This window comes from Lactuca sativa, chromosome 2 (genome assembly GCF_002870075.4).
Source record: "Lactuca sativa cultivar Salinas chromosome 2, Lsat_Salinas_v11, whole genome shotgun sequence".
NCBI classification, from domain to species: Eukaryota; Viridiplantae; Streptophyta; class Magnoliopsida; order Asterales; family Asteraceae; genus Lactuca; species Lactuca sativa.
The window spans coordinates 220,983,842-221,006,244 of NC_056624.2; the positions used below are offsets into that span (position 1 = coordinate 220,983,842).

Genomic DNA, 22,403 nt, shown 5'->3' on the forward strand with positions numbered 1-22,403 from the left:
GATCGACCTAGATCACCTCAAAAAGAGGAAGTCGGAGGTGATTCAGATAGCCATAGGTTCAGGCAAGAGACCCAAGGGGTCAGACTCGAGATCGAGAGACTATTAGGGAAACAACAGATACGGGAAGTGTGGCAGGACGTACGAGGGTGCTTGTAGGAGTGGCAGTGGTGGCGATTCTGGCTGTTTCAGGTGCGGCCAAATCGGTCATTATAGTAGGGATTGTACAGCTACCATGACCCAAGGATCAGACTTGATCTGTTTCCATTGCAGTCAGCGAGACCACAAGAAGGCTCAGTGTCCGAGTTTGGTTACCGCATGACAGGTGATGGCACTTGCCCCTACAACTTTGAGAATCACCGACGGCCTTCAGGGCCATGGGGAGGCGCCCCGCGGTGAGGAACAGGGCATTCCAGTTGGTTACAGAGGAGACACGAGTAGCCCCTGATGTGGCAAGTGCGTATCTTTCTCTTTCCTATCCAATTCTATTTATGCTTTATTTGCTATGGTACTGCATTGATGTTAGTAAGTGTATTTCATAATATTATGTTTCCTGCTTATGATTAAGTTATATGCCATTTGCATACCTTGAGTTTGAGAGTAGTAGTTCAAAGATGTTTCCCTTTAGAGCAGGTTATTAGGATGCAGTCACTATAGCAAGTGTGAGTAGGGGACGAGAGACGTTCTGTTAATCTCCCAGAGTGGTTCAGATTTTGGATTGGGTAGTTTTGGAGCACTAGCAATAGTAAGTATTGGTTGTCAGCAGATCGACCATTAGATGGAGAGAAGGATTGAGAATCCTTTCCGAGCTGGGAGTTGTAGGGATCTAGTTGAATCGAAGTAGGGGAGAACCATCCCAGTGGTCAGGAGCAGAAGTAAGTGCAAAATGGGATGAATTCCCGTCTTTGTTGAGAAGGAAAGCAACCAAGTGGCTATTGGGATAAAGGAGTGCACAAGTTTGGAGGTTGGGAAAACTTCCCAACATGGAGTTCGTGTATTCGCGGTAGGTAATAACTGGTTGGGAACCAGGCTAGACATCCTCTTGGTAGGATGCGAGTTTAGTCAGGATAGAAGACCGCGGGTAAGCCGTAGCATTCATTAGCAACTTAGTTAAAGGAGTGTAGGTGAGGGCCCGTATCTCTTAGTTAGCGGAGTGTGGATGGGGGCCCGTATCTCCTAGTTAGTATGATAGAGATTGAGGAAGGATAGTTCGTTGAGTTTCAGGATGGAGTTGGTCCTGCATACCCCTAGATAGGTGAACCTGTGGGGGAGACCGCTACGAGATATAGTTGGAGAGACCCGTGGGTGAGGCTCGTGTGATTCTAGCAGCGCGGGTGGGACCTGGTAGAGACCGTAGGGTCAAGATAGGGGATCGAGGATCCCAATATTTGTAGAGCCAAAGTGTCAAGGTAGATAAAGCAGTTTTAGATAGTTGAAGCTTATTCAGAATTCGTTGGGAGCGACAGAGAGTTTGAGCTTGGGTTTAGTAACCGATGGGAGTCCCGTAAACCAGAAAATGGCATATTAGATGGGACCAGGGTGGTCTCAGTTCATCAGGAAAGCGGATAAGAGATAGTAGGATCTTCGGACAGGGTTAGCAAGAAGGGAATCCTCGTATGGAGCAGTTAGTTGACCAAGTGGTGCGACGCCTCTCGCAATAGGGTTAAATAATCTCAGAGGGAAGGATTTGATTCTGTTGCATAGCTCTCGTCGATGTCTAACAATTGCATGAACGAATCTTTTACTCGAAGGATTATCTAATCCATCCGTTGGGTTGGGCATTCAGCACTGAGGCGTGATAAGATGAAGCATTCAGTAGTTGACAACGAAGGAACCAACACTGGGAGTAACTGGAGATTTAGTATAGCAAAAGGTTTTTTCTACTTAGAGATAGAGAAGGTTGTTTCTTATGGAAGTTACATTGGGAAGGCCAGTGACCGCGTAGGAAAAAAGGGTGAACCCCTTGGATGTCCAGTATAAGTACTCGGGGAGTACCAGAAGAAGTATTGATTGGGTAAGAGCGAGGTACTAAGGTTTATAGCGATTGGATGGTTTTCCAGAGGATGCCCTCGAGGGATAGCCTTTTTCTCAAGAAAGACCGAACGATAGACAAATAGAAGCATTTCTTCGAAGAGTAGACTGGGCAGACAGAGTATGCATCGTATCGGAGCACCGTGAGAGGTTGCAGGGTAGTTGGCCGTAGCGTACTTCGAGGACGAAATGTAATTTAAGTGGGGGAGAGTTGTAACACCCTGTTTTGAAAAGTACTTTGACGGTGGTCTCGGAGGCCTAGGGTATAAGCGATTCGGTCTTTTATGGGCCTCAAGATTTATTCGAAAAATTTAAGGCTCGAGTATGTAGCTAGGAGCGTAGGGCTCTTCACCACCTTTTCGTGGATATAAAGTTTGTCGGAAACGGACTTAGAACGAAGGAGTTATAGCACTTTTAAGTTATTGGCATAAATGGTCCCTAATGGAAATGGTTGGCAAGCAAGTCCCATGCATGTAAGGGAAACATGCATGTGTCCGGATGGGTACGCCCAACATAAGATGGGAGTTTGCCCAACGTAGTGGAGTAAATGATCGCGGGTGTGGGAGGAGTACGCCCAACGTACTCTCTGGGACACTAAACCCTAATTTTTAGGGCGTGTCACTATATAAAGAACATAACACCCTAATTATCAGCCTCCCTCTCATCTTTCGAAAGCTACCATGAAACCCTAGCCCTCCTTTGAGTGTTCTTGGAGATTTGGAGGTCATTAGAAATAATTTTGGTGATTGTGAAGCCATTTTCTAGCAAGTGAAGAGTATAGCAAGGTGGTCGATCAAATGAGAAGCAGTAGATCCAAGTTTGGGGTTCCATTTCAGATCACTTGGAGGTATAAAGCTATAAACTTTACTTAAGAGTGCTTAGATCTAATGTAATTTGTTTTTGAATTCATTTTGGTCCAAAGGTTGAAGCTTTATAGTCCAAATCTGATTTATAGGCTAAGGGCTTCCACTATTGGTGCTAAATGACCCCCTAGGTAAGAAAGTTGTCATCTTGGTGGTCTTAATGGGTTCATGCAAGAGTTACGACCACTTTCATGGAAGTAGAATATCATTTTTGGAGTTTGGACTTGTTTAGGGTATGCAAAGTCACCAAGTCGGTGACTTTATGGATTAAGACGTTGAAAAGGACTTAGATTTGTGATTATAGCTTCTAGATATGAGTATTAAGAACTTAATGGAAAAATGACTTAACTTGGGAGTACGCTGAGCGTACATGCAGTTACACCCAACGTACGCACCTTTTGGCTAGTACGCTTAGCGTACATAGGGTACGCCAAGCGTACTCATCAATTATGAGCCTTGTCAATTTTGGGCCTCGGTTTGGGCCATGCAGGGGGATTTTGTTTCTCTGGGCCTTAGTGGGCCATCTGAAGTTACATAATGGGGGCCAAGAAGATGTTTGGGCTTAGGGTAAGGCCTATTAGAGGGATTGGGCCCAATTTAGCAAATTAGGCCATTAGTGGGCCACTAGTGGGTTTGGGAAGCCCATCTAATGTTGATCCTTGTATGTTATGATTTTGAGCCTTAGATATGGACCAAGTTGGACTAGGGGTAAAATTGTCATTTTACCCTTAGGAGGATTATTGATTTGGACTAAGTGGTATTTTGGGTATTGATAGCTCGGGGAGTCGAAAGACCAGCAATTCGGGAATCTGCCAGCTAGCAGCGAGGGGTTATTCGCAGAATTCTTCAGTCATCTTTGTGAGGTGAGTTTTCTATAGTAGGAACGGATCTAAGGCACCAATGTCCGCCCGTTTGTGTGTATGTTAGTGTAGGCTGGATTTAGATCCAATGTCGGGGTTAGCCCGATGCAGTTTATATGTTCCGGATTTTGGTCTGATGTTGGGTGGTACCCGAGGCAGTAATGTATGTTTAGTTATACTTGTTGTCTTTGTGATACTTGTATGTGCCTGGTAGGGATATGATTGTGGGCGGGTGCCCGTATCTCATCACTAGTTGAGTGTGGACGGGGTTCCATATTGTAATAGTAGCAGAGTAGGGGCGAGGCCCAAGACAGGCAGGGCCTTGAGAATAGCAGTTATAGTATATCGATTGTTTATTATGTATTAGCATGAATATGTGATAGTGTTTGTATGTGTATAGTGGCGGGGCCCGGAGACAGGCGAGGCCTGGTAGAAACAAATCTATATACCGAGAGGGGCTCGATGCCAGGCGAGGCCTGATGTCGGGCGGGGCCCGATGTCGGAGTGAGTCCGATGTCGGGCAAGTCCCGATGCAGCGGGCAGGGGCCCAGTATGTGGTTATGTGTATGTATGTGGTAAGTTGGGGAACTCACTAAGCTTCGTGCTTACGATTTTCAGTTTTTGGTTTCAGGTACTTCTGGTAGCGAAGGGAAGAGCTCGGGATGATTGCATCGCACATACCATTTGTTATTTAGCCTGGGATGTTGGACTCTGATATTATGGAATGAAACTCTGATAATAATGTTTTGGATTGTGGTGACTCATGTTTGATGGATTGTTTTGATAACCCATGGTTTATATATTAAATTAAAAAAAAATTGTCCTGATTTTTGTTCATGATAACCCATGGTTTAACCCTAAATTTCTTAGCAGGTGGGGGTGTTCATCTTGATCGAAAATTCATAGCATTCTCTAAAAATTCACTTTGATCATTTATACCCATAATGACTTGTCATAATGGTATATTTTGAATGCCATAAACAAGTTCAATAGTAATACATGTACACAAAAAATTATTTATTAAATGTGTACACGGAACAAAGTTCGTTACCTTTAGAATTCATTATCTAATAAATACATGTTTTTTTACCACATATAAAATTGTCCTACATAATGACCATAAAATTGAAAATATAGAAACAAGCATGATGGTCAAAATCTAACTTTGCCAAACTGAAAAAGCTTAGTTCCATATGCTTTTTTGACGCTTTCAAGTTTGTTTTCGAACTGTTTTTACTGACATAAAACAATTCAAAATTTTCGAACATGTATACAATTCTAAATTTATGTAAGGTGATAAGACCTTTTTTTTTTCTAGAAAAGTATATTTACTTCAAAAAACTTTCTTACCATTTACTTGTATCTCATTTATCAAACACAAATTTGGTAGTAAAATTAGAAAGCTCAAACAAAAAGAAAAGAAAAGAAATACAAAACAACTTTTGTTGTAAGAACCTCGTATAGCTTTCTGACATATGATCCTTCCTTCCAGACCATGATAATATGGAGACTACTTCATTAATTGTGGAGGTTGGGAGAAGAAAAGGGTTTCTGAAATCGACGAGAGCTTGGATCTTTTTGAAGGATCGTGTGAACACTTTCCATATATGATATTTCAACCATAGGTTTGGGTTATACGAAATCCAAATAATAAGGATAATCTTTCAAGGAACAATCTCAAATCAAGGTAGTGATATAAGGCCACGAACTAAGGTTTCTATAGGATTTGAATACATCTGATTACTAAAGATATCAATAAACATTAAATTTTGATTTTATCTCGTAAATAAGGGAGACGATTTCAAGCATAACTATAGAGAATATATTCTAAAAATAAGATTTTCCATAACCCAGTGAGGACGGACCCCCTCAAGAAAAGAACATGAACCTGCCGTTACATGGAATGTTGCAACCAACGGTGCGGCACGAACCACATTAATTAGACATGAAGCTAATAATTAGGTATAATGATGCTATATAGTATACTATGATTTATTTCTCATTTTATCTCTCTCTACTCACTAAGAATGACTCTCTCATTATTATCCTCATTTCATGATAATTTTTTCTTCGCACATGTTGGAGGCCGTTCAAAGCGACGAAATCACTCTACAAACACCGGGAAAATCATAGTGAGTAGAAACATATAGACAAGAAATAAATCATAATATGCTTTGAAACCAGGAAATTAACATGAAAATTTGGGACCCCCACTAGAGGAGTCGCCCCTTGTTGCCTGTAAGACTCCACAAGAGGGCGCATCCCCTTGGACCCTATCATTTAGTCGAACTGAGATCGAAATCGTTTTATTCAAGCATTCACTTTGTACCTCCTAACTCATCTAAAATCAAGATTTTAACTCTATTGATAATCTGTAAATTCCGTTATAGTAAAATGAACCCGATGACATTAAATTCACCAATATTAATTAGTTCGGTCAATCCAACAAAAGACTAAAGCGCACTTGATGTATCATCCAAAAGAACTTTAAAAACAAATCAGCACCAAAACAAAGAAACATAACTAAACAAAAAAGGCTTACATAAAAACTATGAGATAGATAAAAATGTGCGACCGAACCGGTATAAAACAAAACAGACTGAAAAAGACCATCAAGATAGGTTCGAAAAAATCGAACTGTTCTAACATTTATTTTGAGTAGGCATACCTGTAATTTTTTTTTAAGATACACACTTCTCATTCAAATTATTCAAACTTGTTACTATATAAGCTCTAGCCAATAACTTTTTTCAATGATTATTATTGGTCTAATTAGTTATCAATCATTTATAAGATAACTTATACAAAGGATATAAATAAATTTTATGGGTCCCATAAATGATTAATAAAAAATGTATTTTTATGGTGGAAAGTTTTTGAGATTTTTAAATTGATGAATTATGCTCGGTGTCATGAAAAGCTCAACAATAGACTATTATTAGGTCATCCGTTATACCCACCACTAACCACTATAGTGGTGAGTGTCACATCAACACCACATTCCCTATCAGGATACCTACCACCAAACACACCACTCCACCTCATTTTTTAATTAAATTTAATTCAAATATACATAATAATTCATATATTTTTTTAATTCTAATTTTCATTAATTTAAAATACTAAATTACACTAATTAAAAACTACATTAATTAAAATGAAAAAAATAAAAATAAAAACAACATTAAAAATAAAAATTAAATTAACTAAAATAAAAAACAATAAAAATAACATTAAGAATTAAAAAGCTAAAAATACCAAACTTCTAATTTTGGTTTTTTAAGCAAGGTTATTCCATTTTGGGGAATTCTTCAATTTTTGCCAAGTCCTGACATGTCTAAAATGTTGATGATTTGTGTTTTTCTATTGCTTCATAGCCACATTAACCGGATCGATATCGGCTTCGTGTACGTTGTTTATAACAAAGTTGTAAATTCCATTAAACTCAGAACATTTGGCCCTCATATCGCGCCACTTTAAAAATATTTCATCAATATTTCAAATTGCACAACCCATTAAACCATGGAAAACACTTTCAACATTTCTCCAAAAGGAACCGGAAGTTTGACCAGCGTCTTCTTCCGAAACTGTCACCCATGCTTGTGCTAATTTCTCTTCTTCCTCTTCTGACGATTTCGTATTTTTGGGAGGCATAGTTTTTAATTGATCAAACAACAAAAATGTATCTAAAGGGATAAGAAATGTATGAAAAATAAGAAGATGAGTGGTAGTATTTATAGGAAAATGTTGAAGGAATTGAAAAATAGTCGTTAGGAAGGAGGAAGAAAAGGTCAAACGAGATTTAATGCAAGAAATGAAATTATTGGTCGTTTGGAATCGTTGTCCGGAGCACAGTGAGCCACGACCATGACCCACCACGAACCACCGGGGTGGTGTGCACGGTCGTGGTTCGTGGCCACCTAGACCATAACTAACTTCGTGGCCACTATACCGGATGGTCTTATACATGAGTTCTCGACCCCAATTGCGGTTCCTCGTTTTGCAAGAATAGGGGAGATGACTAGCACTATAAGTGATATGCTAACACACCTACGAGGATTTTACTAGTACCATAGGTGGATCACTTGAACCGCCTAATTTTATAAAATTTAGTACAAAAAAATATATAACTCAATCTCAATAGCCGATTGAACGACCTTCGGTTTAACAATCCTCCATTCCACAATTTTCAAGGCGGATTGTCTTGACAATTCCAGGTTTGTATGATACTATAATAACCTTTTTAGTTTAGAATTTAGAATTTGAGAATTAACATTTTTACTCTTTAGTTCATTGATACAATGATTGTTTGATATATGTTTAATTATTTTAGAGAAAATTCGGACGATAACCAAAAAAGGATGTTAGTTTGAAGAAAATAACCAAGAAAAAACGGATTTCGGAAAATGACCAAAGGATCTGCAGAGCACCCTCTGTGGATCTCTCTACAGCTCTGCGAAATGTGGGTTTTTTTAATTTTTTAATTTTTTTTTTATTTTTTTCGTTTTTTTTGCGTTCATTTTCATTTATTAATATTAATTTTTTTTAAATATACTAATACCTTATGCGATTATTATGTAAAAATTTGACAAAAAAAAGGTTAAAAATAATGAAATGTTTATTATACAAATATTCCATGTTTTTATAGGTTACGAAACATACTTTAGAAAACATAAACATACAACCTTCATAATAAACATACTATGAAATAAACTTCATTCATTCAAATCGAAGCACAGAAACTTTAATTTGTTTCTGTATTCCGTCCATGTGTTTTTTGTTGCTTGTGTCCCTAGGTTTACTGTCACTTGCGTCCATTGGTTATTTGGCTGTTGCTGCCATTGGTACTTGGTGCAACCCTGCCATTGGTTATGTGGCTTCTGCTGCCATTGATGTTCGGTCTGTTGTGTCCATTGGTTGTCTGGATGAGGCTGCCATTGATGTTCATTCTGTTGTCTCAATTGGTTGTCTAGCTGCTGCTGTCATTGTTGTTCGGTATGTTGCGTCCATTGGTTCTCTGGCTCATGCTGCCATTGGTTTTCGGTCGCTTGCGTCGGTTCCTCTTCTTTTGCTTTTATCCCACTCCCTGATACCCCAGTACGTTTTTTACTTTTACTTTGGTTATTTGGAACGATTTCCTTACACGTCATTGCATTATGAGCTGTGTTATGGCATCTACTACACGTTCTTATCTTTGGCTCCTCACCTTGAGAGGGAATACGATTGGTGTTTTTTGGTCTACTGGCTTGACGTATTTCCATTACAGGAGGGTTAACAACCATAAGGTCATCCGGAACCTTCCAATCACTAAGTTATGAAAGAGGGTATACGGCCTGCTCATATGTTCTTCGATATGTTTCAATTTTATAAGCATCTATAGCCATATGTAGGGGTGTTCGTTTGGATGGATCGATTTAATCCGACCCAATCAAGTGAATCCAAATTAATTTCGGTGTTCAAAACATGTATCCGAATAGTCCAAACTAAATTCAAATCTGATCCGATCCGATCCAATTACAATTCGGTTGGATCGGTTTTCAAAAACCAGAACATTTTAAAATGACATATAATTATAATATTACCCAATTTTACACAAAAAATGAAAACAAACTATTTAGTTGTGATTTGAAATTTATAAACAACTACTAAGAAGATATATTGTAGTTAAATATTTTATAGATATAAATTTTTTGAGAAAAAATGCATATTAATGTTATTTTATCGGGTGAAATGTTTTTTAATCTATTTGAAAAAATAAATTACATAATTAATAAATAACTATAGATATATATTATAAATAATAAATGTTAATTCGGTTTTTTTGGACTATTCGGTTCATATTTTATAAACCAAAACCAATCCGAAATCCAAAATAATAATTCGGTTTTGTTGAAAACTAATCCAAAAATCTGAATATCCGAACCAAATTGTCCAATTGGACAATTCGGTTTTATCCAAGTAGTAAACAGCCCTAGCCATATGCCCACAATGATCAATTTTTAAGTGCGTTAAAAACCATTATCACATGATCACATGACAATCCAGTTAGTTGCCAATATCTACAAGAACAAGTGTTTTCCCTCAAATTCACTATGCCACCACTTTTGAAGTCATGCACTTGATATGTTGTATTGCCAACACTAGATACCGACCATCCTTGAATCCCTTCTTTATTTTTTTTAACCATATCTTCAGCCCACTTCGTAAGTATTGTTGTACTTTTTTATGTTAAAACAAACATATATTATTATATATGACATTTATCATATAATTTAAAAATAAACATACTCATACTTGCAGCCATCCGCCGTTTGTAAAATCATTTCTACATAAGTACGCGAAAGAACTCAAGAAGTGGTAATATATGCAACTTCCTTGCTTTATTTGATAGAGCATTCATGGACTCCGCACTATTTGAGGTCATATAATCATACCTCGTGGTAGGGCAATACGATCCGGTCCATTTCTCACGTGGAATTTGACTAAGATATGTCGTTACATCATCTCTTATATTACGAAGTCTCCCCCAATAGAATTCTAACTCGGTGGTTTTGTAAGCTCTTACCAGCTTCCAAAACAAAATTGTTGTTTTTTGTTTTTTCCAAAGGTATGGACTATGTTTCCTAATAGATGAAAAGCACACAATCCATGTTGAGCATTTGGAAAAACATTTTGAATACTTACAGCAAATGTGGGTGCCTTATATGTTCCACATCACCAATGCATTCATGTAGTTCTTCAAGAAACCATGTCCAAGAATCTGTAGTCTCTTTTGGGCAAATTCCATACCCAATAGGCAAGATCTGATTGTTGCCATCCATGGTCACTGCATGCAAGATGGTGCCTTTGTACTTTCCCTTCAAATGAGCACCATCCATAATAATAACTTTTCTACAACACTCTCTGAAAGCATGTATCTGCAGCAACAATATAAAAAACATTAATATATCAACAATATAATTTGTTTCTAAACATTTAAGAAAATAAAAAATATATTTAAAAATATATTACCGCGCATCCAATAGCGAAAAAGCAATACTCAAAACGATCCTCCGAATCAGTTTTTTAATGTACGCCACAGTACCAGGATTATGTTTCTTCAGATTGTGAAAATAAACTGGAAGTTTGGAGAAACTTTCTTCGGGGGTCCCCATCATCAATCCCAGAGCAAATTATTTAGCATGTCACGCTTGTGAATAACTCATATTTATTTGTAGCAAAGCATTCATATCTCTAATTATATCTTTAGGCTTCCAAACTCTCAAACTTCCTTGACCATAATGTCATGTATTATGGTTCCCACAACTTCGCTATTTGCTTGCCTATGATTTGGGTGTATAACTGTATAAGCAATGAAGAACATGTACGCTCGTCATTAAACGTCTTAATTTCAAACATTTCTGTTCCTTTAATGAGAGATGCGTAAGCCAATGACAATTTTCTTGCATACAAACAACTTGATACCGAGATTTTGAAAATTTTTCAACCTTTATCTGAAACTTTTCTCTAACAACTTTCAATTTAACAACAAACGCCAGCTCTTTTTGGTGTTATAGGTTTGATTGACAATTAATTTATCATTCAGACCTAAACTATGAAATGGTCCAGGTTCAAGAATAGGTTCTGGACAATCAGGAATAGAAGGAATACAATACCATGGTTTAAAAGCGATTTTCTGTTTCGTGTACTCATCATCCGACCACCCTTCATTTGATTTTTCCTCACATCTTTGATCATCAACTTCAGGAACTTCTCCAAACTCGAACAAATTATGAGGTTGTAATTCAGTCATGCCCACTTTTGCTTCTTTATCATTATCTGATACAAAAGTATCATTATCAGATACAAACTTATTAGTAACCGAAACTTTTTTTTTCATAACCCACTGGTACTTCATTTCCTCTTCCGATTGAACGGTTTCCATCACATTGGCTTTCTCTACGCCTCTATTAGTTTTTGCTGGATTAAAGTGGTTGTTAACCACTGCTTGTTATTCAGCTTCTTCACCTGCCACCGTTAAATACAAATGCACCGTCTTCTTTGATTTAGACATTATATGTCTCAATTGAAATACATCAGTTTCATCTCCAAGCTCCATGACATACCCTAACTCCGGGTGCTTAAAAGACAAACATATAAGACTATTTAGCACACCTGCCTTACTTTTAACCATTTGTAATAACATTTCATGGTCAATGTTAGGAGGAAGACTTAAACCATAGTTTTTCACATTATTTCTAACGTAAACCTCATCTCCAATAACTATCTGTCAAGACCCTCCTGTACACAAAATAATAAAACTCATTTTACAAATCACTCTCCACAAACACAATGAAAAAACAACTTCTACTGGTAATTGAAACTCACAAACTCACAAAAACCCACTAAAATACGTCTATAACTTCTATAACTGATTCATAGAGGTGTATACTGGTCCGCAGAGGTGTACACAGATCCGCAGAGGTGTGCACTGATTCGCTGATAACAGTTCTGTGGTTTCCCAAACAGTTATGTGGACTGATATTAAACACAAGTTCATTACTTTTAACCTTTTTTGTCAAAAATTTTACATAAATATAAGGTATTAGTGTATTAAAAAAATTAATATTTATAAACGAAAACAAAAAATAGAAAAAACGAAAAAATAAAAATTAAAAAACTCAAGATCCGCAGGGTGTTTCAGTTCCTCAGAGGTAAACGTATTACATAAAACATTTTATTATTTTTAACTTTTTTTTGTCAAATTTTTTACATAATAATCACATAAGGTATTAGTGTATTTAAAAGAAAAATTAAAAATTAATATTAATAAACGCAAAAAAAAAAAAAAAAAAAAAAAACGAAAAAATGAAAAAAAAATTAAAAAATTAAAAAACCCACATTCCGCAGAGCTGTAGAGAGATCCGCAAAGAGTACTCCACGGATCCTTTGATCATTTTTCAAAATCCATTTTTTCTAATTTGTTTTCTTCAAACCAACCTTTTTTTTTTTTTGTTATTATACAAATTTTCTCATTTTTTCAAGGTATATGATAAGACCTGCCACAAGTACGGTTGGGTTTATTATTTACCGGCTTCACCTAATAGATAACCATACAATTTATATTTTATATTCACCATTGAAAACACCGAAGTACGTTAAATAATTTTTATAGTCAACTCCTAACTGAAACCCCAATGACTCAAATATTAAACCACCTAGAGATTGTTGTCATATACAATAAGCCGCCAACTAGTATATTTAATAAATTATTTTTATGAAGTCTCTAAATATATAGTGAGTTTATAAGAAAATTGATGAGACTGTTACATGAGATTATTGAACCTCCTATATGGAAAATCAAACAAATAAGCTTTATTACTCTGATTATGTTAGATGACCAAACGATTGTTGTCGAGAAAGACATATGTTCTTGTTTAGAAAATTTAACAGGATACGATATCTTTGAATAGTAAAGTGGACAAAATTGATGGGCAGAAAATCAATTTGATCCAGAAATATGATAGTGTAATCAGTGACCATGGGCTCCACAATAATATTCCCTTGGCATCCACCACTACCTACATTTATATAAAATTTACATTACGAAAGCTAGGATAATTCAAAAACATTTTTATAAAATTTACATTTGATATTTAAACTTATTCAATATGACTAAAGAATAAAAAAAGATTGTTTTTATTTCAAGTGAAAATCGTATAAACTTAAACTTGACTATTTTTGTTTTAAATTAAATTTTATTAACCAACAATGAGTTGCAAAACGACAAAACAAATACAAAATAATAACCAAACATTGAATTCTATAACAAATAAATACAGTTGACTTTAAGTTTATAATACCTATTCACAAGCCAAAAAAAGTGAATGTGCAAAGATTATATCGCCCAATCACCTAAGTCATTCTTTGAGTGAAGTGCATGTATCTATCTCAATATCCCAACGGTGACTAATATGTGGCCAAATAGCATTATCCACTTCACACCAGATGAAAAGATGATCAGTAGACCTTAATAGTGTTCGACAAACCGAACACATAATTGTTTTCATATCAATACAACAATATCCCTATTGGACAAATTTATTCAGGTAGAAACCCGACAAGAGAAACTTTCCAAGACAGAACGTTAACATTCTTCGTAACATATATATTCTTCCTATTGTAACCCAAAACAAGAATGGATTTATATACAATTTTTTTTGGAACTTGCCATGAACTCCCCCACATGATCAAGGAACTGAGTCAATTATCCGACTCCAAAGAGATTTTGAGAGACTGTAAAAGAACCATCATAGCCAAAAATTAGACTTCTCCCGCTATTAGGTATTCAAGCAACAAACATACATATAAAAGTACATATATAAATGTAAAAAAAGAAGAGAGAGTTACATGTTTCACACGATTATTGTAATTGTGCTACATCTACGTCCAAATAGAGATTTATTATTGATATCGGGATAAAGTTTGCAATTGCATTATATAGAGTTAAGGAGGTATAAAAGAAACTATGTCTAGACAATACAAGATGCTAACATATTATCACTATTGGTATGATATTTATATTCTCCCCATTCACCATTTTCGATGTGGGTCACCTTTGACATCCACTACAAACAACTTGTCTCTACAAGCCAATAATCTTCCACTTGGGGGCGGACTAACAAATCAACTATCATCCAAGTCATGTACCTTGGTAAACCCAACAATACATAATATCATATTTTCTTTATTATGTAGCTTTTTCATGAATCATCTAGAAGGTCGGTTAAAACTAAGCATAACACTTCAACTTCTTTGTTTGTCACCACCTTAGTAAACAACTAAATATATATACTTGATTCTTCATACCAAAGATTTTCTTTAAGGGCTATGTACCATCAATAATCAGATATGTGATGAAATGGTATCTCATTTAGATATGTTCAATCCTCCCATAAAATACTAGATTCTTTGCAAGATGAACTACACTAACATTACTATAATAAATAACATAGTCTTCATTTTTCATGCCTAACTCTGAAGGACATGTATTACATTTATGTGGTTGGAAGATAAACATGTTGGATTAGGTGTCTAAGTCAATAACTAAATTAGTATAATCTTGAATTATTATCAAAGTCTTTTTGGGTTGCCCTCAAACCTAGTAATTGACTGAAATGCTTTTTGGAGAGAGAAAGAGAAATACTGATTTATTAAATTATTATATGATTAATAAACTAATTAGAAATCAAAATAAATTATTTATTAATATATTATGAGAACAATATATTAATTAGAAATAGTATTGTTTAATTAAGAATTAATCGGAAATTAATTGGAATTAATTTTAGGATTAATTTGATTAATTAAAAGTGGAAGGACTAAAGGTGACAATGTTTAAATTTGAACATTGACCAATTCTAGAACCTCCATAGGAAGGGGGATGAGATTCTATATGGTTATAGGGTTTCTAGATGGTTTCTAGAGGTATTATTGGGCTCTAATGAAACTTGGAATGTCTTAGGGAGGAAGTAATGCGAAATGATTATCTAAAAGGAAACTTGTCTTATCATTAGCCTCCCTATCACCTATATAAACCCCATTGGGTTATGAATTTTGAAATTCACCTCATTCTAAAGAAAATTTCAAAAATTCCCTTCCTTATCCTCTTTCCTCTTTAGCCACCAATTTGCTAAGGAGTGGGTGTGAGCCATTAGAGACACGAGACTTCTCGTGTTTGCTTTTCTAAAGACTAATAATGAAGGATTACTGGTTTATTTGCTATAATAAATGGTATGTGTTTTCTAATAACCCTTTTAGTGATTTCGAAAATAATAATTTACTTATTTGGTTCTTGATGTTCAATAGCTCTTTACAAATCATAGTGAGAACATAGATCCTTTAGGGTGCATGTGAACTTAGGGTTTATGTTTTTATGCCAAAATAGATTATTTCTAATATATTAAACTCATCAGTGGTATCAGAGCCATTATTCTCATTGGTCTTGCACAAAGTTGAATAGATCAAAATTAGGGTTTATAGAAACTAAACCCTAAGGAGGCAAATTTTGAATTCTCCATAGGGTTCTTGAAACCCTAGCCTCCACCCTAGTTTTTGCGTAATCTGCAATGGTTTTAGAAACCCTAGCTTCCTCCCTATTTTCGATTAGTTAGAGGGTAAGTTAGGGTTTCCTTATTTGATAATTATTATTTTAATTAGTTAAAATAGAATAATTAAAATTGGATAACCCCAGTATCCTTATTTTTCGAAAATTTAGTAGGAATTAGATTAGGATTAAATTTAAATTATTTAATTAATAGTTAATAGTAAATAATTATTTAATCCTCATGAGATTTAAATTAATTTAATTAATTGTTAATTAAAAGATAAAGATTAGATCTTAATTGGTTTAATTATAAATTAAATTAATTTTTATATTAATTTCGAAAAAAATTAAATATTAACGGAGTATTTTAGAAAAGTTTTAAAATACACATTATACTATATAATTAAAAGATTAATACTACATCTGTTCCAAATTAATTGTCCACATTTGACTTTTGAAGTCTTTATTCTTCAACTTTGACCTTAAATATTTTTGTTTTTGATAGATAATACTTGATGCAAAATATATGAATTGATTGTATTTTAAATGTCTTTTCATTGTTATAAGTTTCATCAAGTAATATACAACACAAATTAAAATATTTAAAGTCAAAGTTGAAGAAAAGAAACCTCAAAAGTCGAAAATGGACAATTAATTTGGGACGGAGGGAGTATAATATATGTATAAGACTAAGTCAGTCAAATCAGTAGTATGCCTCAGGAAGCCAAACTCTAAGAAGGTTATAAGGAAACTGCCTATAAAATGGTAGTTGAATGGGTGTCCACTCTCACCCACCACTTCCTTGTCTGGTGGAGGGTCGTTAGCAGAACGGATCTGATAGGACATTAAATTCATTAAAAGTATAATGCTATTAAAGTACTATAACTCTTTTATAAAATCCAACAGTAGTTGCTTTAGGAAAAATGTTAAAAGTATGGCAATCCATGAAAAACGCACATCATGCTTTATATGTCGTTAGTGGAGCGTGTGTGGCTAACTGACACACTAATAAGGACTATAAAGAGATATGATGGACATCTTGAAAATTATCATTTTTGATGGAGTGTGTGTGGTTTACCGGCACATCAATGTGAGATGATAAATGACATCAAGGTTGTCAAGCGGGTTTGCATGGTTATTCACATCTCGTTTGTGATCCTCGACATGAGAGCATAATCCGAGATTAAAAATGTCATTGATAAGAACCAATGAATCTCAAAATATCTAGGATTTCATAAGATTAGAATTGGTAAAATCCTTACCTACCTAAAATAGATTCGAATTTGATTACGACATCCCTCTTCAAAGTTCAAGTCGAAAATATGGATCCTAGCCTTAATTAAAATTTATGGATTAATAATTAAGGATTAGAATCAACTAACTTGAATTCCTTTTTCCCATTATAGATGTCAATTCAAGACAATAATGGTCTTCCTTGTTCCTTTGGAAATACTTTTCCTCTTCCTTCTGATGATGATCTTCCACTTTCTAATCAATGTGAAAATGATTTCTCTTCTTCGAGAAATGATGGATCTGGACATCATGTTGCTTCAACTCTTCCACCTCCTCCTCTAGTGACTCTCCTAACGTCACATTTTCCTCAAGTTGAAAGATATGAGACTACTCAATCCTTATTGGTATGTAAACATCAAGATGAAAACTTTGTGTGTCCACATGTTCTGAAAATGAAATAGTACATTGACAAGTTGGATAGATTGGGTATCATTTTACTAAGGGAGAAAGCCATTGACTTGGTTCTTCTCTTGCTTCCTAAGTCATATGGTGATTTTGTTAAAAATTTTCATATGAGGAATCTTGATGTGACCCAAATTGATTTGACCTAAATGTTGATTTTTGTTGAAGCAGAAATGCTTAAAAGCACATTTAAAGCAAAAATCCTTATTGGGTCCATTTCCAAGGTTTCCATAGACATTGAAAATGGTGACAATGGTGGTCCAAAAAAAGATTTTTCTTCCCAATGGAAAGGGTTCGTCCATGATCAAATTGTGTGATCACGTGGCAAAGAGAAATGGCTAGTTTTGGGATCATTCCATGTATTGACCCCAAAAGTCCATTTGTTTCTATTGCCAATTGAAGGGAAATTGGTTGCAAAGCTGCCCAAAATACTTGAAAGATCTTAGAGATAGTAAAGTCAAGTTGTATGACTCTACTTCAGGTACATCCATTATCTAAGTCCACTGTTTTAACAAGTTCCTATTCATATAATATTAATACATGATGTGAAAATCACATTTTGATGTTATTGCAGGATCTAAGAGAAAGAAGGAAGCTTAAGCAGAGTGAGCTAAATCTGATCGTGAGAAATGGACTTTAGTCACATGGTTCGAAGATCAGAATTTGAAGCTACTACTAAGAAGTTAGGATAATTAAATAGATCGCTATTACTCTCACGAGATGTCTAGAGACATAGTTTTTAATGTTATGCGTTGTAAGGATAAATTCCAATTTTTCGTTTATTTTCAATAAAGTGAAATTTTGGTTTGTCTAGTTGCCTTATTTATATTTCCTTGCAATGGAATTTATGAAAGTGTTGGGTACATTTCTAATATTAGTAATATTAATTGTGGATTTGATTCTTATTATATTGCTTGAGATACTATCATATTTAACCAAGTGAAAAGAAATATCATCACCAACTGGAAAGATACCTAGTGTTGTACAAGTCGTATTGTATAGTATATAAAATATTGTTCATTGGAAAATTATGACTAATTCATTGATCACATGTTTATGTGAGTCAAGTGAAGGACTAAGGGATCAAGTGCATATTGATCCACCACAAAGGAAGATAACTTTATTCTTCATGATTTACTGATGTTTCAGTAAATATGGTTGTGTTTACAAGATTAAGTATATTTCAGATACTTTAAAAATATTCAAAGAGTAGCGGAATGAATAACACGAACCTATTAGAAAGAAAGATAAAAGTTTCTTCAATTTGAAAGGAAATGAGAGTACTTTAGTATCAGGTTTTATGATCATCTTAGTAATTGTGAAACTGTATCACAATTGATTCCTCCAAGAAAGTCTTAGTACAATTGTATGACTAATAAAAGGAATCGAACATTGTTGGAAATGGTTCGATCATAGTTGAGTCATACTTTATTCCAATCAAGTTTTATATTCATGCTATAGTAACTACAAACCGTATATTTAAACTCATTTCAAACTAAGAAGGTTGAAAACACCTCGAAATATGTGGAGTAAAAATGTTTTATTACTCTTGAACATATAGAGTTGGAGGTGGATGTTTTAGTTTATCGAGAAACAGAAGATAAATTGAGACCTATTCTATGAAATGTTTTCTTATCGGGAATCCACACGAACTTTTGAATATTTGTTTTAGCTCGTCAAGGAATGTTCCTTGAGTGAAAAACTAATATGTCAAGAAGTCAGTGGGAGTCATATTGATCTTGAGTGTTTCAAGAGTCAGCTGACAGTAAACCTTTTAGTTATCACTAGCATTCGACTTGAGGTTGATAACCTATCATGTTTGGTTGGCATATTTTTATTTTTGTGCACTTCTAGTTGAGTTGGCAATGCTTGTGAGTTCTATGTTTTCCATTTAACTGCAAATAGAGTCATTGGGGTCAACATTGGGAATGATCTCAGAATAAGCCTTCTTTTTACCATACGATCAAATGGTTTGACCTTGGCTGACCCCTTTCTTTAGGAAGAGAAATATTTTCTTAATCACCAATGTCACCATTGTCAATATCCATGGAATCTTGGAATTAGACCCTATAAGCATTTCTACTTCTGTTTCAACAACTATCAACATTTGGGTTAAATCAATTAGGGTCACATCGAGATTCCTCATATGAAATTTCTCGATGAACTGATCATGTGACGTTGGAAGAGAAAGAAGAACCAAATCAATGGCTAGCCGCTTTGGGAATACGACACCCAATCTTTTCAATTTGTCAATTTATGATTTCATTTTCAGAACATGCGCACACACATAATTTCCATCTTCGTGTTTACATACCAATAAGGCTTGATTCATTTCATATCTTTCAACTTGAGGAAAATGTGACGTTGGGAAAGTCAGTAGAGGAGGAGATGGAAGAGTTGAAAAAGGACAATGTCTAATTCCATCATTGGTTAAGGAATGGAAGACAATTTCACATTGACTCAAATGTGGAAGGCCATCTCCAAATGATTGAGGAAAACCATTTCCATAAGAACAAGGAAGACCATTTTTATCTTCATAAGACATATAAATATGGGAGAAGAGAAAATTCAAGTTAGTTGATTTTAATCCTTAATTAATAACCCAAAATTATATAAAGATTATGATCCATATTTTCATTTCGTAATATGAAGAGGGATACAGTAGTCATATCACGAAACTATTTAAGGTAGGTAGAAACTTCTCACCAATTTCAATCATATGAAACTCCTAGATCTTTTGAGATTTTCATTGAAACATCACTGAAATGTTTTGTAACATCCCGAGACCAGGTATATCTCAATAGCCCTTACTTTATTGTAGTTGTCAAGTTTGACCCTTTATTTGAGAAAGGTGGTAGCTAAGTATGCAGGGCGTATGCATGTGTACACTCAATGTACTCATGTGTGAGATTTGGACGCGGAAGCCACGTAGTACGTTGGGCGTACCAGAGGGTTGGCTGGACGTACTAGGCTCAGAGTGAAAACCTTATTTGTGGGGTGTGTCCCTATTTAAGGAATATGATGGCCTCATTTCTGGCCACTATTTCCAATCCTCAACTCCCCTCAAAACCCTAATCGTCGTTTTCTTAGCTTGAGTGCCCATTTGAAGCTTTTAAGTGTTCTTTGTGGGATTCTTTGGAGTGAAGAAGGTGTAAAATCCTGTTTAAAATAGAATAATTAAATAATGTCGGAACCCCGAGAAGTAATTTTATTATTATTTTAGATTATTATAGCCCAAAAACAAATAATAATTATCGGGATGTTAGTTTCGAGGGTTAAAGTGTAATTAAGGGACTTATTTTAAAAAGGTTTTGTAAGAGGAGGGGCTATTTGGTATCATTTGGACCTAATATAAAAGAAATTATAGAAACAGGGGTTAAAGAGTAAATATCAGACTTATTCTGAGAAGGATTCTTGAAGCCAGGGTAGAAATGGTAAATTTTGGGATTTAATTTGAAAGAAGAAGGATAAGGAGGGACTGGAAGTGTCAAGAGGGATAAAGTTTGAGATGGGACGGGTGCGTATAAATGCATTACACATGCATTTCTAACCCTAACCCTAGGGCTCTCGCATCAGCCGTAATCACCACCTTATGTCTCCCCACCGATGCCGCCACCGCCCTTTACTCCCATCTCGCCGTTCCGATCAACGAAGGCCACCAAGAGAACCACCGTCAACCGCCAAGAAAACGACTTGCATGTGTTAACGCCGCCGTTGTGCCCCATTGCCAAAGACATTCAGCCGCCGTCCCCTTGACTGTTGAAGTCGGAGAACCACCGTTAGGACGTCGTCAGTCGGGACGTCGTCATTCAGTCGTCGCTATTGTTGCGTTATCCTTCCTCCGTGTCGTCTTCTTCTCTTCTCCCTTCTCCTTTCGACTGCCTCATGCAACGACAGGGGTGGCTGGGATTGGATGCTTCTTCCGTTAAGAACTCACTGTGGTTAGAAGGGATGCAGGTCTAGGTATTCGTTTGGCCAGAAAAAGACCCGAGAAAAACCACTATGGCTGTTGGCCATGGTGGCTGCCGCAGATGACGCTGCTGTTGCCCGCCACTCTGAGTCTTCACCGCCTCCGTACCCCATTAGGTGGGTGGGTGGTTTTCGTTTTCAAGTAGAATATGTGTGGCTAGTTGACCGGATTTCACAAGAGGGCCACCACCACCACCATACGATGGTGGCTAGCACCTCCGACCACCACCTCTCACCATAGTGCAGCTGTGTGTGTGTGTGTTATTTATGTGTGTGTTTGGATATCGTGTTGTAACATTGTAATTGATCGGAATAGTAAGAAAACTCTAAACCACTACCAACCGCCGTGTTGGGTGCCGGTGTACCTAGTTTGCGTTTTGATTCGTTTGAGATACTTGGACAGAATGGGTCGGGCGAAACCCTAATGGGCCCAGTGAAACCCTAATAGACCCAATGAAGCCCTAATTGACCTAAAATCCCAACCATATGATTAATGGGCTAGTATTGGGTAGGAAACCCTAATTAGGGTTTGGAAAAACCTAATGGCATAAAACCCTAATTTTTGGGAATTGATCGGGACACACACGAGAATTATTTAATAAACTTAAAATATTAAATAATAATCATTGGCAATTTAACCTAAGGTAATATTGAACTTAATGGATTAAGTCCTTAATGGGTTAAGTAAGAAACACTTAACCCTAATCGTCATTTCATGTGAAACCCTAATTTCATTGGGCCTTGATGATTATGTGATATTGGGATATGGTAATACCAAGAGGTTGGACTAGAACAATTGGATGGGCATTAAGGAAAGACCATGTAGAGGTTTGGGCCCAATTTGGAAAATTAGGCCATATGTTGGGCTTTGGCCAATTACTTGACTATTGGGCCTTTAGAGTG

General features: G+C 35.7%; 1 long non-coding RNA gene across 1 annotated transcript; it reads right to left on the reverse strand.

Moving 5' to 3' along the window:
• Nucleotides 1-13,754: 13,754 nt before the first annotated feature.
• Nucleotides 13,755-14,257, reverse strand: LOC111879864 (uncharacterized). Its single transcript, XR_002846257.3, has 2 exons — nucleotides 14,141-14,257; nucleotides 13,755-14,026 (listed from the first exon to the last, which is right to left on the reverse strand). It is a non-coding gene; the product is annotated as an uncharacterized LOC111879864 (long non-coding RNA).
• Nucleotides 14,258-22,403: the final 8,146 nt, after the last annotated feature.